This window comes from Netta rufina (assembly GCF_964035555.1).
Source record: "Netta rufina genome assembly, chromosome: 25".
Lineage (NCBI taxonomy): Eukaryota > Metazoa > Chordata > Aves > Anseriformes > Anatidae > Netta > Netta rufina.
This window is the reverse complement of record NC_140149.1, coordinates 2,175,688-2,188,545: the sequence shown is the minus strand read 5'-3', so window position 1 is coordinate 2,188,545 and position 12,858 is coordinate 2,175,688. Positions and strand designations below refer to the sequence as shown.

The window sequence follows — 12,858 nt, the reverse complement described above, 5'->3', positions numbered from 1 at the left end:
TTTTGCCTCCTATTCCTCCTCCTGCTCAGGCACCTTCCCAAAACTACCTCCACTTCAAGGTGGAGTTTGTTCCCCTTCCTGCAACCTGCTCGTGCTGTTTTCTCCCTCCCACCTCTCTGCATTAAATCACTGCTGTGCTCCAAGCTCTCAAAAGACAGAACCACCACTTCTCTGAACATTTAAAAAAAAAAAAAAAAACTTGCCCGTTTCAAAATAGCTGCTTGTCTGAAGTACTAGAGACCCCTGAGGGCAAATCAGGCTGTCTGTGCATTAAAACAGGTGGCTGCTTAACGCATAAAGCCAGTTAAGGGCTATAACATAACCTCTACTTCTCTGTTCTACTAACATGGAAATAAAAGTGGCAAATAGAGCCGATCTCATGTTTAAGTCAAAACAAAATTCACAATACTAAAACAGCCTCCATAATTAGCTACACTTATAAGTCAATTAAAATTCAGTTTACACAGCTGACAGCAGCTGCAGGTGGTCAAAAAACACACTGGAAAGTAGCTGCTAACAACAGAGCAAATTACCATAAGGAGTTTCTTTGCAGGTTAACAGTAAAGGTGCCAGATGAGAGCAAGCTCCTCACAAGATCTCTCAAAGAGCAAGTGGTCAATTCTTCCACAAGATATTAACAGTTACATCTAAATTTCCACCTATAACAAGGAAATAAAGCTGTCTCCATGAAGCACCTAGTATACAAGAGAGGCATGCATGCATGCAGCAAAGCGCCAAAAAGCATCACAGCTCAGGAGACAAGTTCTCCCTTTCAGGACTGAGAAACACACCTTTGTACTTTTTCCCCCACTAAAAATGAAGGTGTTAGCTTGAGATTGTCAATTGCTATTTCCACCACAGACTCAAATAACCCTCCTGTAAAATCAGTTGATTCACAAGCATTTCATCTTCTAAATGAGCCAACAGAAATAAATAAAATTCAATTGAAAAAAGTGATAGAAGAAAGCAAGTGCTCAATCCAGTCTCCATATTTAAACTTTTAAAGGAAAACATCAATACACCTTTCACAGGGACACCCAGCCTTAAGCTTCTTCATTCTCCAGTACCACGAATACATCCCCAATGTGCCAGAAACATTGGGGCATTTACCAAAAAGTGCATCCCAAGAACTGACTGCTTGTTTCACCCTGGGGGCTGTGAAGCTTAGCAGCCTAAACCAGAGGGTTTTAAGCTTTGGAAAGACCACTTAGGGATCTGCCACGAGCAGCTGGGAGGTAAGAGCCGACTGCATGGCTTGAAGGGTTTCCGACAGGCAAACCAACCCTTTGTAGGGCTGGCTGGCCCTTTAGGGCTGCCAGGCCTGCAAGGCAGTGGACCAAGGTCTTTTTTTTTTCATTCCAAGTGGGAAATTTAACAAGCTGCCACTGCTTCAGCACCACAGTGCCACAGGAGCGGACGTGGCACCTCAGCACCACAGACCTGGCAGCAAGAGGACCAAAGAAATAAAAATGAGACAGCCACACGCGGTATCTGTACACAGGTGTATTTAGTAGGACATAAAACCAGTACAAAACTCGGTGCTGGCACAGCAGCGCCAAACTTCACAGCCCCACGCCCAGACGCGTGGCTGCGCTCCCTCCTTCGAGCCCGCGAAGCTCCGGGCCCCTCAGGCAGCGGGAGGGGCCCCAGCCCCGGGCCCTGCCCAGGGTCCCCGCTCCCCTCAGGGCTCTGGGGGCTCCAGGCTGACCCCCCACCTCCCCTGAGCCCCTCACAGGGCTGACTGCCAGTGCCCCCCCACCGTCTCCCCCTTATATAACCTCCGCGTCCCCACCGGCAGCCAATCCGGGGAGGGGGCGCAACGCCCCCCTCCTCCCGCTAGGCCAATGAGAAACGGGGGCGCGAGGCACGCGGCCAATCAGGAGGGGCAGGCGCCCCCCCCCCCCCGCTCCCCAGTACGGGCAGGCAGCGCTGCCCGCTCCCCCCCCCCCCCGGGGGGAAAGCGCGAGGCGCCGGCAGCCCCCTGTGAGGGCGCCCAACGGCCGGGCGGCCCCAACCACTGGGGCGCGGGGGGGGGGTGGGAAGGGGGCTGCCAGCGAAGGCCGCGCTGCGTCGCGGAGGGGAGGGGAGCTGGCCTAAGCACGGGGCGAGGGAGGAGAGCCGCCCGCCGTCACGGAGGGCTGAGGCGCCCACAGTGCTGGGGGGGAACAAGATGGCTCCAGCATACACCCCCCCGCCCCCCCCGCTAGTGAGGTGCCGGGGTCCGGACCGTACCATCGGGGGAGGGGGGGGGAGCGGGGGTGGGGGCAGCCCCTTCTCCCTCCGGCCGGGCCGGGTGGGGGATCCCGGCTGGGGCGGGGAGGGGGGGGAGCGGACCGTACCTCTCCCGCGGGGGGGCGGGGGGGGCGGAGGGGAATGAGTGCGCCCTTCTCCCCCTCCCCCCCCCCCACTCGCGGGAGCGAACGGTTTGTCCCGGCCGCAGCGCTAAGGAGCCGCCAGCTCCGGGCGCCATCTTGGGTGCGACTAAAACAACAAGTCCAAAACCCCCGGCGGGGCCCCGCGGCGCCCCCGGGCCGCGCTTCCCTCCCGGACCGTCCCATCGCGTTACCTGAGGGGGTCCCGTGCGGGTGGCGCGTCCCGGCCGCCGGCGGCGGCCCCGCGGCGGCCCCAAACCCCCCCACCTGTCCTCACCTCACAATGGTAGCTGCAGAACGGGAGGGGGGGCGGCCGCCCGGGCCTCATTACCATAATCTGCCTGGCAACAGCCTGCGGCGCCGCGCGCTGATTGGCTGAAACGCGCCCGCCCGCCGAGACGGGGCGCAAAAGCCGTCAAGAAAAGAGCCGGGAGGCAGGCAGGTCAGGGGGCCGGGGTGCAAGGGGAGGGGGGGGCAACCCTCACGGGGGGGTGGGGGAGAGACCCCCTACCCGGGCCTTCACTCCCCCCGGGATGCCTTCCACCAATCAGAGCGCCGCTCTCATCCGCGCTCCTCTCCGCCGGGCCCCTTCCCGCCAATCCCAGCGCTCGTCTCATGGCGGCGCTCCGCCCCCCGCTGAGGGAGGCGGTGTGGGGGGGCGCAGGGGGCGCCCCCTGGCGGCGGGGGGCGGGGGGGGAATGGGGCCGGGGCCCGGGGCCACCCCCAGCCCCTCCGAGGGGCGACCCCGCGGCCCCCCCTGGGCTCCCGCCGCCGGGGGGCGCCTCGCCCACAGCCCTTGGCCCCCTCAGAGCTCTGCCCTCAGAGCCGCGCCTCAGCCCGTTAATGGCCAAACCACGAGGAAATGCACCCAAAAATGCCCCCCCGGGGTCCCCTCAGGGCTGAGGTTTCTTTCAGGTTTATCGCCAAGAGCTCCACCCCGCCATGGGCTCTTGTGGCCCAGTGACCCAAAGCCCAGTGCTGGAGGAAGGGCAGAATTTGGCTAAAGATGACTCAGGGCTCCTACAAAAACTGCTTCTCCTCCTCCTCTGCCCCAGGAGAATAACAGCAGGGGCAGTTCTTGGTGCAATTAAGCTACTTCTCCACTCTGGCTGTTAAAAGCCTGATACAGTCTTCTAAATCGAGGCCCATGTGTATGCTGAAGTCATCCCCATTTGTACTGACCTGTCCCTTCCATGAGCAATCAAGATAAAAATCAGAGATGCAAATTTTCTAACTTGTGTTTAGTAACTTACATCTTTAGCCAAGAAAGATTTTTAAAACTGAAGCGAGTGGAATTGCTTACCCAATTTGGTTCTGTTTTTTCTCCACAGTTCTTCTCAACTCCTCTGGGCAGTTCTCTTAACTTGAATTATGGAAGCTATGGAGTCAATTTCTTTCTCTACCCTGTAAAACAGCTTCAATTTCATTATACCACGCTGAAATGTTGGGATAACAAATAGCACAAGAAAAAATATAAGACCAAACAAAATTGCTTTATTTCCCACATGTCTTAACAGCGATTTGTACTCATTCTAGCAAGTCAAAGCGTTTTCATGCTGTTGTATTTTTATTTGGGATTTCTGAGAGTCTCCCTAACATTTTGAAGACTTGAAACATTTTAGAACTGACTTGGATACAAGCGTGGTATTGTGTCATGTTTTCATGCAACTATATCGTTCTGCAATTGAGCACAAAACAGCGTAGGACTTCAGGGCTGTCCTTTCCTGGCACATGGGTCATGTTCTGAAAGTTATTTGGGGGTATTTTCTTCCCTTAGCTTGGAAAGACTGATTCAGGGCAAGTGCACAGTGGATGTAGCAGGCTGCCAGATGCAGAAAAAGCATGCTGCTCTGATTCATCATCTGCAGTATCTGGAATCTGATGTAATGCCCATTGTATTTCCCACATTTAATGTGTTCTTTCTGATGCTCCAGCACAGGCTTTGTTTTTCCAAAAGCCTCGTGCTGCCAGAGTGAGAGAAGCCTTCACATTAGGTTAATTTATTTATTTCTAGTTCTCATAGATAGTCCAAATAATTTCCCTGTTCGCCTGTCTGGAACAGTGCTGTAACCCTTCATTGAATCCTCCTTTCTCTCATCTCCTGGGTCATCAGGTCTGTATCTCCATCTGCATTGTCTCGTTTGTATACTGCTGTTTCAGCACTGCCTCTGCTGCATGTGTCCTGCCTTGCCTATTTTGCCTTCCCCACGGCCTACACGGCTCGTTTTCCTGGACCGCAGCACTGTCTCCCACGCAAGCGTGTGTATTCTCATCCTCCCAGCAAGGGCCGTGCTCTCATTTCAGGCTCCAGCTGGAAAAGGATGCTGCAACCCCGCCCTGTTTCATTTACTTGCAAATATCTTTTTGACCCAACTCATCTTCTTGAGCATCTCCATCGCCTAGTAAAACCACTGCCACAAGTCTTTGCCTTAACAAGACCTCCTCCCTCCAGGACCACCGCTCCCTACAGCTGCTCGGAGACCCTCCAGCCTCCTTTCAGACCGCCAAAGCTTTTCTGTTTTTTTCCTTTCTATATCTCTTTGTTGCTGCTTTTGTTGGGGCTGATTTTTCATGACGTTGTCCCATTCTGAGAGGCATGTAGATTAAAACATGACAAAGAAAAATGCTCAAGTGCTGTAAACTCATTTGAGTTATGTAAGCAGACCGTGCCTCGCTGGCCCTGTTGACCTCTCCAGACTACATCTGTGCATGATAAGTAGGCACTTGCATCCAGGTTTGCAAATTAAACTGTGCATGGGCTGTGCACTGTAGTATCCATTGAACTTCCCTTGTGCGAGCCTGATTTAAAATACTAATCTAGAAGATGGAAGAAAATGTTTGTTAGAACCTTCTAAATTATATTGCAACTGAAATGTGATTACTTTGCATCCTGCATGGAGAATACAAAACACGGTGAAGTTAATGATATGAGTTTACTGATTTAGAGTAAGCCACAGAAAATTTAATTAAGATTGCTTCATGTAAAACATACAAATGTAACAAAATGCTCCTGTTTTGGTTTCCAGAGCCATTTTCCCCAGAGAAGAACAAAAAACCTTTATTTTTAAAAAGGTAAATTATTCCCCTTATTCTGCAAGGAAAAAGTTTCACTAAAAAGTTTGGCTGTAACCATGTTTAATAGCATCTACCAAATAATCTCAAAATTGCTTTGACTTAAAACTAAGGGAAAGGTGTACCATTAAAGAAAGCATTTCATCACATACATTCACTTTTGACTACCTTTTTTTTTTTGTCATTCATTCCCCCACATTAAATAAATATGGTCAGCAGGCAAAATAAGTGACAAAACAATTTACATGCCCCATAACAATCCTGATTGTGCTTTTTGTAAGAAGCGCATCGAGTTTTAGGAAAAGGCAGCTTTTCAGTTCACCATGAACACCTACTAGAAGCCATACCGTGGTATATGAACTGGGAAAGAGTGTTCTGGCTGCAGAAATGCCTGTAGGAAAAGCACTTTGCCATTTGCATGCCACCATCTCCCTCTTCCATTACAAAAGGCTGCTGCTTCTGAAAGCATCTTGAGGTCTGAGTTCAGTAGGAGGGAAAAATCAACCACAAAAGTTTGGTGTTTCACAAGATCTGAGGTAAACTGCTTTGGTTCGCAGGCTTCTCCAGAGCAGGGCCCATTTTTCCTCCTTTTTGTGCACGGCTGCTACAGGGGAGTCCTGGCCCATCAGCAAGGCAGCAGCTTGTGGCAGCAGTAAATGCCCACACTCACAGACACATATGGGAGCACTGATGCACCAGAGTTTTTTTGCATTTCAAGACTTTTTAATTAGAGCATTTCCCAGAAGCCTGCACTGGACAGATGTAGTTCAACTTCAAATCCAGGTCAGCCACTTGATCTCGGATTACTGTGCATTTAGTCCCTACAAACCTCTTCCCCCAGAAGGACGTTCAGCCTTCACGCGATTCGCCCCGCAGCACTTGCAGGACATAGCCCAGCTCTGCTCAGGTTCAGGTGCCACCAGCAGCCATTCCTGGTCACACAGGGGCATTGTCATTAGGGCAGATACTTGTGCACAGTAAACAAAGGATATCTTCATTTCCTCTCCGTTAAGCAGGCTGGGATGACTCCAAACTATTCATGATGTTTGTTGATATTTCTGAATGTGCTAGAAGTAAAAAAGTTGACCAGAAATAAAACAAATATTTTCTCTCAGAATTAGTATCGTAACTAGGCATTATAATCATCGCAAAGAATTTAAAGGACTTCAGTTTTCTAGAACATTTTCCTTTGTCCAGCCCTGGGAAAGGTCTTGTTATTACAGGTCCCTTTGACAGCTGTTTTCAAAAAAGAGAGTGAGTTGATAAAATCAGGCTTAGCCAGCCTCTGTTGGGAAAGATGGGATCCTTCAGAGATACTCCTCTTACTTCTGGATACCTTTAGTTGATAAAAAAGGCAACGTGGAAAAAGTTTGGTGATAAGTTATGTTTGATGCTTGAACTGCAGCCACATGTTCTGAAAACCATGTTTGATAACCTTATTTAGTTATGTGCCAACCACAGATGCTATTTGCCCAGGCTTTTTGTAAAACAGTAAAAAATAAATCCCTGGTCTGGGGAAAGCCCACAATTAATTTCAATAGGTACGAGCTGGTTAGTCTGTCTCCATCCCAGATGCTCAGAAGTGAGACCCTTCTCCTCGGTGTAGGAGCTACAGGCGGGTTCCCAGCCACCGAATCCATCACAGCCACCACGAGGTATCTCCTGGGCAAGCTTCCTCTTAAGGGAAGTTGAGGTTTTTGTTCTTGCAGCCTTGACCGGGAGACTCCTCTGGGCGTCACTGAGGACAAGTCAGGGATTTTTTTTTCAAGGCCTATTTCTACTTACTTGTTCTGATGCCAAGATTTTTGCGTTGCTTGAAGAGGGGACTTATTTTTTCTTTCCCCAGTGTTTATTCTCCTGATGTATTTATAGGCAGCAGTCATACCCTCTCCTGGAGTTTGTTTTGTTGGACTGCACAAGTCACATTCCTTTTATCTTCTCCTGTACAATATGTTCTCCAATCTCCAGTTTGTCTTACTAGCTCCTCTGCTGGAGTGCCGCAACAGAACATTTGAAAAATAGCTTAAGTTACGTGATACATTTTTTGAAGTAGCTTCAGAAAGCCTTATTGATTTTTAAGCAAAGAAAGCTTCCCCTTAAAGTCTTCAGCTCCTTGCAAGAGAATAGATTGTGAGAGCACCCCCACCAGCCACAGCCCCATCCAACAGAGCCCAAACTGGAGACAGCAACCAGAACCATCTGAGAATCCAGATCATCAACAGACCCCAGGGAGATGATGCAGGTCAGTACAACCAGGAATGAAGCCCCCAGGCCACAACACAGCCTGGCAAAGACAACCAAGGTTAGACAAAACACAGCAATCACTAGTCAATCCGTGCTCCTCCAGGATCACTCAGGTGAGGAGTCAAATCCCAGGGCTCTGCTTGCACAAGCACCTGGGCCTGTGGGTGGGCACATGGGTGGGGGCCCCGGGTGGGGCTGTTTGGGGTTAGTAAGATTTATTAGTGGCCCCGGGTCACTAATGTGATGTGTTGTTGTTGAAGTGCTGCAGGTAAAGCTTTGTTCCTACAGCAACTCTGGTTTTCTGCTAGGCCTTCCATGTTTTGATGTGGAATCTCTCTTAAGATAATGTTATTGTTCTTACCCGCTTCTATTAAAAATCTATGGGCCTGAGTTAGAGTAGCAATTTAAAGTTTCAGGGGTGGTTGTGTGTTTTATTTATGCCTGTTTATTCCCCACCCTGAGGCTTGAAGTTTTCATATACTGCATTTTTCAAGTTTCCCTTCCCCAACCTTCTCCTAATGATCAAGAAGCTGGAGATTTGAAAAGAAAGCTCCTACTGATGTTTTCCCAGAGGGTTTGGGGATTTTGTTGTTAAGTGTAAGAAAAACAACCTTTGTAATATTGGCAATGTTGCATTGCTCTCAACATCTCTGGTATTTGAGACTGCAGTGTCCTGTTTGAATAACTGACCCTGCAGAGAGAGCTGCACAAGCAGACACCTGCAGCAGCATGGGGCTGTATTGATTTAGATGTCACTTTGGATTACATTCAAAATATTTTTGCAGAGTAGTTCTTTGCAGTTGGATGTGTCCTTCAAGAGGATAGTTGTCTCAGTGGAAGAGAAATGTTTACTTTGGTGACTGATTAGTGTAAAGGAGGGGATGTTTTGAAACTAAACAGAGTTTGAAAGGTAAGTATATTCCACCCACGCTATAGACAGATACCCGAATGTCTTTGGAAACGAGTGTCTTAGAAGAACAGTAGGTATCAAATGGAGCAAATGTATAGTGAGTGCCAAGATTTGTCAGTGAGTTCAATGCTGCCTTATCTCTACAACTGACAAAAGGAAAATGGTATCATCTGAGACAGCCATTAAGCTTGAAGCTGCAGCCTCTGCCCTGGTACAGATGGCTACAAATGAAAAACTCCTGCTGCCAGCCAGACAGGAAAAACATGGAAATTAGCAGCCCAGAGGAAAAGCACAGGGCTGCCCAGAGCAGGGAATTCTGGCAGTCCCAGACCACGCTTCAGACAAATGACATTGGAGGAGGGATTCAGATACTGTACTCTGCAAGGAAATATTGTATTAATCTGTTTTTAAGAAATCTTAGTGTAGTGAATGGAACACAGCCCAGTTATTTTTACCTTTTTTTTTTTTTCCTTTCTTTTCCTGTTGTTTTTCATTGTAGGAAATACTCCTCATTGTCAAAGCTCATGTGATGTTATTCAAGAGCATCCAAATGTTATGTTTTCCAGGTGTGCCCAGACACCTGGCCAGCCACCAAACAGAGGTGTTTTCTTCAAAGCAGCGGATTTACACGGTAAGGCGAGCATTCATTCTTTCAAACAATTATGACAGTTCTCAGCATTTCTCTGTTATTACAGAATTGTTCAACTGTTGCTTTGAACTCTTGTAACCTCAGCCTGCATACAGTGGAAAAATTCAGGATTTGCTCGCCTGAGCATGAAGCTCACAATAAAATATTTGCTGCAGTTCCAGCTGAGAGTGCTTGTGCGTCCTGCATCACGTTAGGTTTGCTCTGCCTTAATTTTGCAGGAGCCCTTCTGGAAATCTGTATCAAGAGTTTTGCTTCAGTAGAATTGATATTTCACAGTACTCTAAAATCCATTTGCTCAGGGAGGCAATCTTTAAAGATAATAAAATATATTTGGAGCTCAGGCTGGATCTGTGCTGTAAGTTCTGTCAAAGGATCCCAGAATTTGACCCCTGATTTTCAAAATGATTTGAAATTTTCTGTCTAGTGAATTTGACTGCATAATAGAGCACCAGAGTAATAGCAGAGCTATTTCTTAAAGCAAATTTGCAGTCATTTTGATCAAGAGACTTGCCAGCGACTTTGCCCATCCAAAAAGCAGCAAATTTTTGTACTTAAGTGTCTTTTTTGCCACCATGGTTAGATTGTCCTGAAAGTTATTATTTTAAGTGCTGAGTTATTTAGGAAGGTAAAGGACAGGAATACACCTAAGATTAGGTCATTTTACACTTCTGAGATCAGTCTGATAAGGCTGAATTAATCTCCCCTGTAAATTCTGTTTCATCCAAGAATATCCTATTAAGCTGAATGAGCCACTTCACATTCTTGCTGTCCTTCTCAAATGCAAAAGGTTGTAATGAAATGTCTCCTTCTGCCTTAATCTTTGTAATGAATTCTAGAGCATGGCTCCCCTTCTCTGCCCTCTGCTCACTATTTCTCTACAGAACTTCTAGGAAACCTGCTGGTGATACCTGTTTTCATTTCTTCCTACACAAGTTCCTCAAAACATTCCACCCTACTTAAAAATGCTAGAAACTCCCAGCCCAAAAGCTATTGGCATGCAGAGTTAAGTCTGTGGCTCATGCTTTTCCAGACTCTTGTGTAGGTACAGATAATCACAAGTGACTGCCTTGCTGGAACCAGGGACGAGAAACTTCTCTGTGGCATTGCAGCTGAAGCAGGGTGTCCCGCACTTCGAAATCCCTCATCCAAGCCTAAAAGTTTGAAATGGTAGTTGGCTCTGAACTCAGGGAAATATTTGTGTTTTGTTTTGTTTTTCACACATACTTTTGTTAGATAATCTGTGACCTGGGGGAAGAAGTGATCTGCCAAGCTTTCTGAATCCCTTTCCAGCAGCAGAGGCTGGTGTTGGTAGAAAGGTTGAAGCAGGCACCTGGAAAGAACTGTGTTGTCTGAATAACAGATGACTTCTTGCTTCAAGCAGGGCATGAAGAAAAGGAAAGAGGAGGAACCAGCTGCCTACCTGAGCACACCAAGGAGCTGCAGTGAGGAGCAAAATATGCTGCAGATTGTTTAATAGGTAGTTTTCACAGACCTGCATCAGAAGGCTGTAGTGCAGCCCTGGTACTTTTTTCTCCCAGGATGAATGCAGCCAGGATGTCGTACAGCAGCCTGGTCTCCATAGGTGTTGTAATAGTGGGCAAATTACATTTTAGTGCTGACTGGGTTTTGAGCTCTTTCTTGCGGCTTAAGCATGTTGGATGAGTTTAAATATTACTTCTCTGTAAACCTCAATACCTCTTGACTAAGAAAGAGAAAACAATGCATGTTCCATGCCAACTTCAGGTGTAGGTAAACAGTGATGTTATTACTCTTTTCTCAGGAGTAGTGTTTTTTTGACTGTAGGCAATATCTGAGAAGAAAACTTCTCACTGACCTTGATATTCAGGTAGTCCTCCTGCTAACCTGGTAAATGCCAGAAAGGATACCTGGCTAGCACCCTTCACAAAGCGGTCTATCCACATAGCCCAAGGTTGTCCTGCTCTCAGAGTGGTTATATTACCTCCATCACTCTGATTTACTAGGCAGAGACAGGATTACTGCATTCAGCCAGGACTAGGTGAGGTGGTATTGTCTGCTGTGGTCAGTGTGAGAGCACGCTCGGTGGTATTAGAGGTATTAACAAAGTCATGCATTGGTCATCACAAACCCACTGTCTTCCTAAAGGATAGAAGTGCAAAGGGAACCTGCGGTAAATGTATAAAGAAATGGCTTGTTTCTAATTTGGGTTTTTTAGAGCATGGTTTTGATTCTTTGGTCCTTCCTCAGACAAAACTCCTGGTAAAGTAGATACAGTAAAATTAATTAAATGACTGTGCTAGCTGTGCATTGAAATCATTTTAGCAATACTTTGACAGCTTGTGAACTCCCCATTTGCTTCCTGTGAAGCAATCATTTAAAACTCATTTACTTTTCCAGTTTCAGGTTTGTATTTGATTTCCATTCTCAAAGCTAAACAGAAAAAAAAAAACAAAAAAAAAAAACAATGCCAAACATGAAACTGAAAAGTGCAGTTACGCTGCTAACTAAATCTTGCCTTTGCTTAATCTTTTTTTGACCCATTCACTTTCTGTCATGGTGCCTGCAGAAACTGTACAAAATATTTTACAAAATACTATTTCAAATAAATAGAGCAACCACAACACTGCAAAAACACGTTAAAGACACAATCAAGATGAAAAGACAATTCAATATTCCTTTAAAGCATACTGGGAATCTCTCTCCTTTCAGAATCTTTCATCAGGTTTCCTTTAACACCTGACATATTGGTTGATAACATAAATACAAAATAAAAATGAATGAAAGAGCCCTCTACCGTACAGAATGCAGGGTTCCTTCACGATGAAATACTCAATAGTGAATCATGCAATTGTTGGAGAGCTGTTGGCAAGTGTTTGAATAAAAGGCAAAAAAACAGATTTAACGTGTGCAGTATTTTTCCTTCCCCTAATTTAAAGAAATATTTTCCCAATGCAAGAGCTTTTAAGGAAGAGAACAACTTATGTAGCCATAAACTCATTTGATTCTTATTTTTCACTGCTGTACTTCTTGGATTTGTTTCTGGTAAATTATTTCTTGCCCCATGCCAGATGCTGTTTTCATTCACAATGAAGTAATAGTTCTTTGTTAGTGATATCACAGTATTATACCACAGTCCTTATTGTGACTTCTCAAATTTAGCGTACTGAAATACATTCTTTGTTGGTTGTTTGGGGGCTTTTAGATCTAGGGCTTGATTGAAGTCAGTCTGTAACAAAAAAGAAGGAACAGAGCCCAGAGATCTTGGACAGTACGCAATTAGCAGAAAAACATAGAAACAAAAGAAGAGCAAAAAGAAAAAGGTTGAATATTTGATATATCCTGTCTCTTCTTGCGTAGACAGAGGAAAAATATGAAATAATACTTGTGTGATTTGCCTTTGTTCAGGCTTTGATCTGGCATAGTTATTTAACTGCTGACCCTGCCAAGGGATATATTGGAGGGGGACAGTTGCAGGGGGATCAGCAGGTGGCACAGGCTGAGGTCTGCTCCTGTTCCCCACCACTCTGCGTGGAATCCAGCCAGAGCTCTGGTGCTGCACCCATCCGCTAAAGCAAGCGTATCCACATATGAATAATTTCTAGTTCATTAACTGAATCACAGGGTTGGGCTCT

The 12,858-nt window shown here is 46.6% G+C and overlaps 1 protein-coding gene and 1 long non-coding RNA gene across 4 annotated transcripts in view; one reads left to right on the top strand and one right to left on the bottom strand.

The window, feature by feature from the left end:
* The window catches only part of PRDM10 (PR/SET domain 10), a 44,903-nt gene extending 42,215 nt beyond the window's left edge, over nucleotides 1-2,688 (bottom strand). For all 3 annotated transcript variants that reach the window (XM_084301558.1, XM_084301560.1, XM_084301559.1), the window contains exon 1: nucleotides 2,567-2,688. The gene's annotated coding sequence lies outside the window, so the exon portion shown is untranslated. The remainder of the gene's footprint in view (nucleotides 1-2,566) is intronic.
* On the top strand, nucleotides 2,680-12,104 carry LOC311218739. Its single transcript, XR_014619125.1, has 5 exons — nucleotides 2,680-2,814; nucleotides 4,387-4,485; nucleotides 5,399-5,444; nucleotides 9,165-9,229; nucleotides 10,629-12,104. It is a non-coding gene; the product is annotated as an uncharacterized lncRNA (long non-coding RNA).
* Nucleotides 12,105-12,858: the final 754 nt, after the last annotated feature.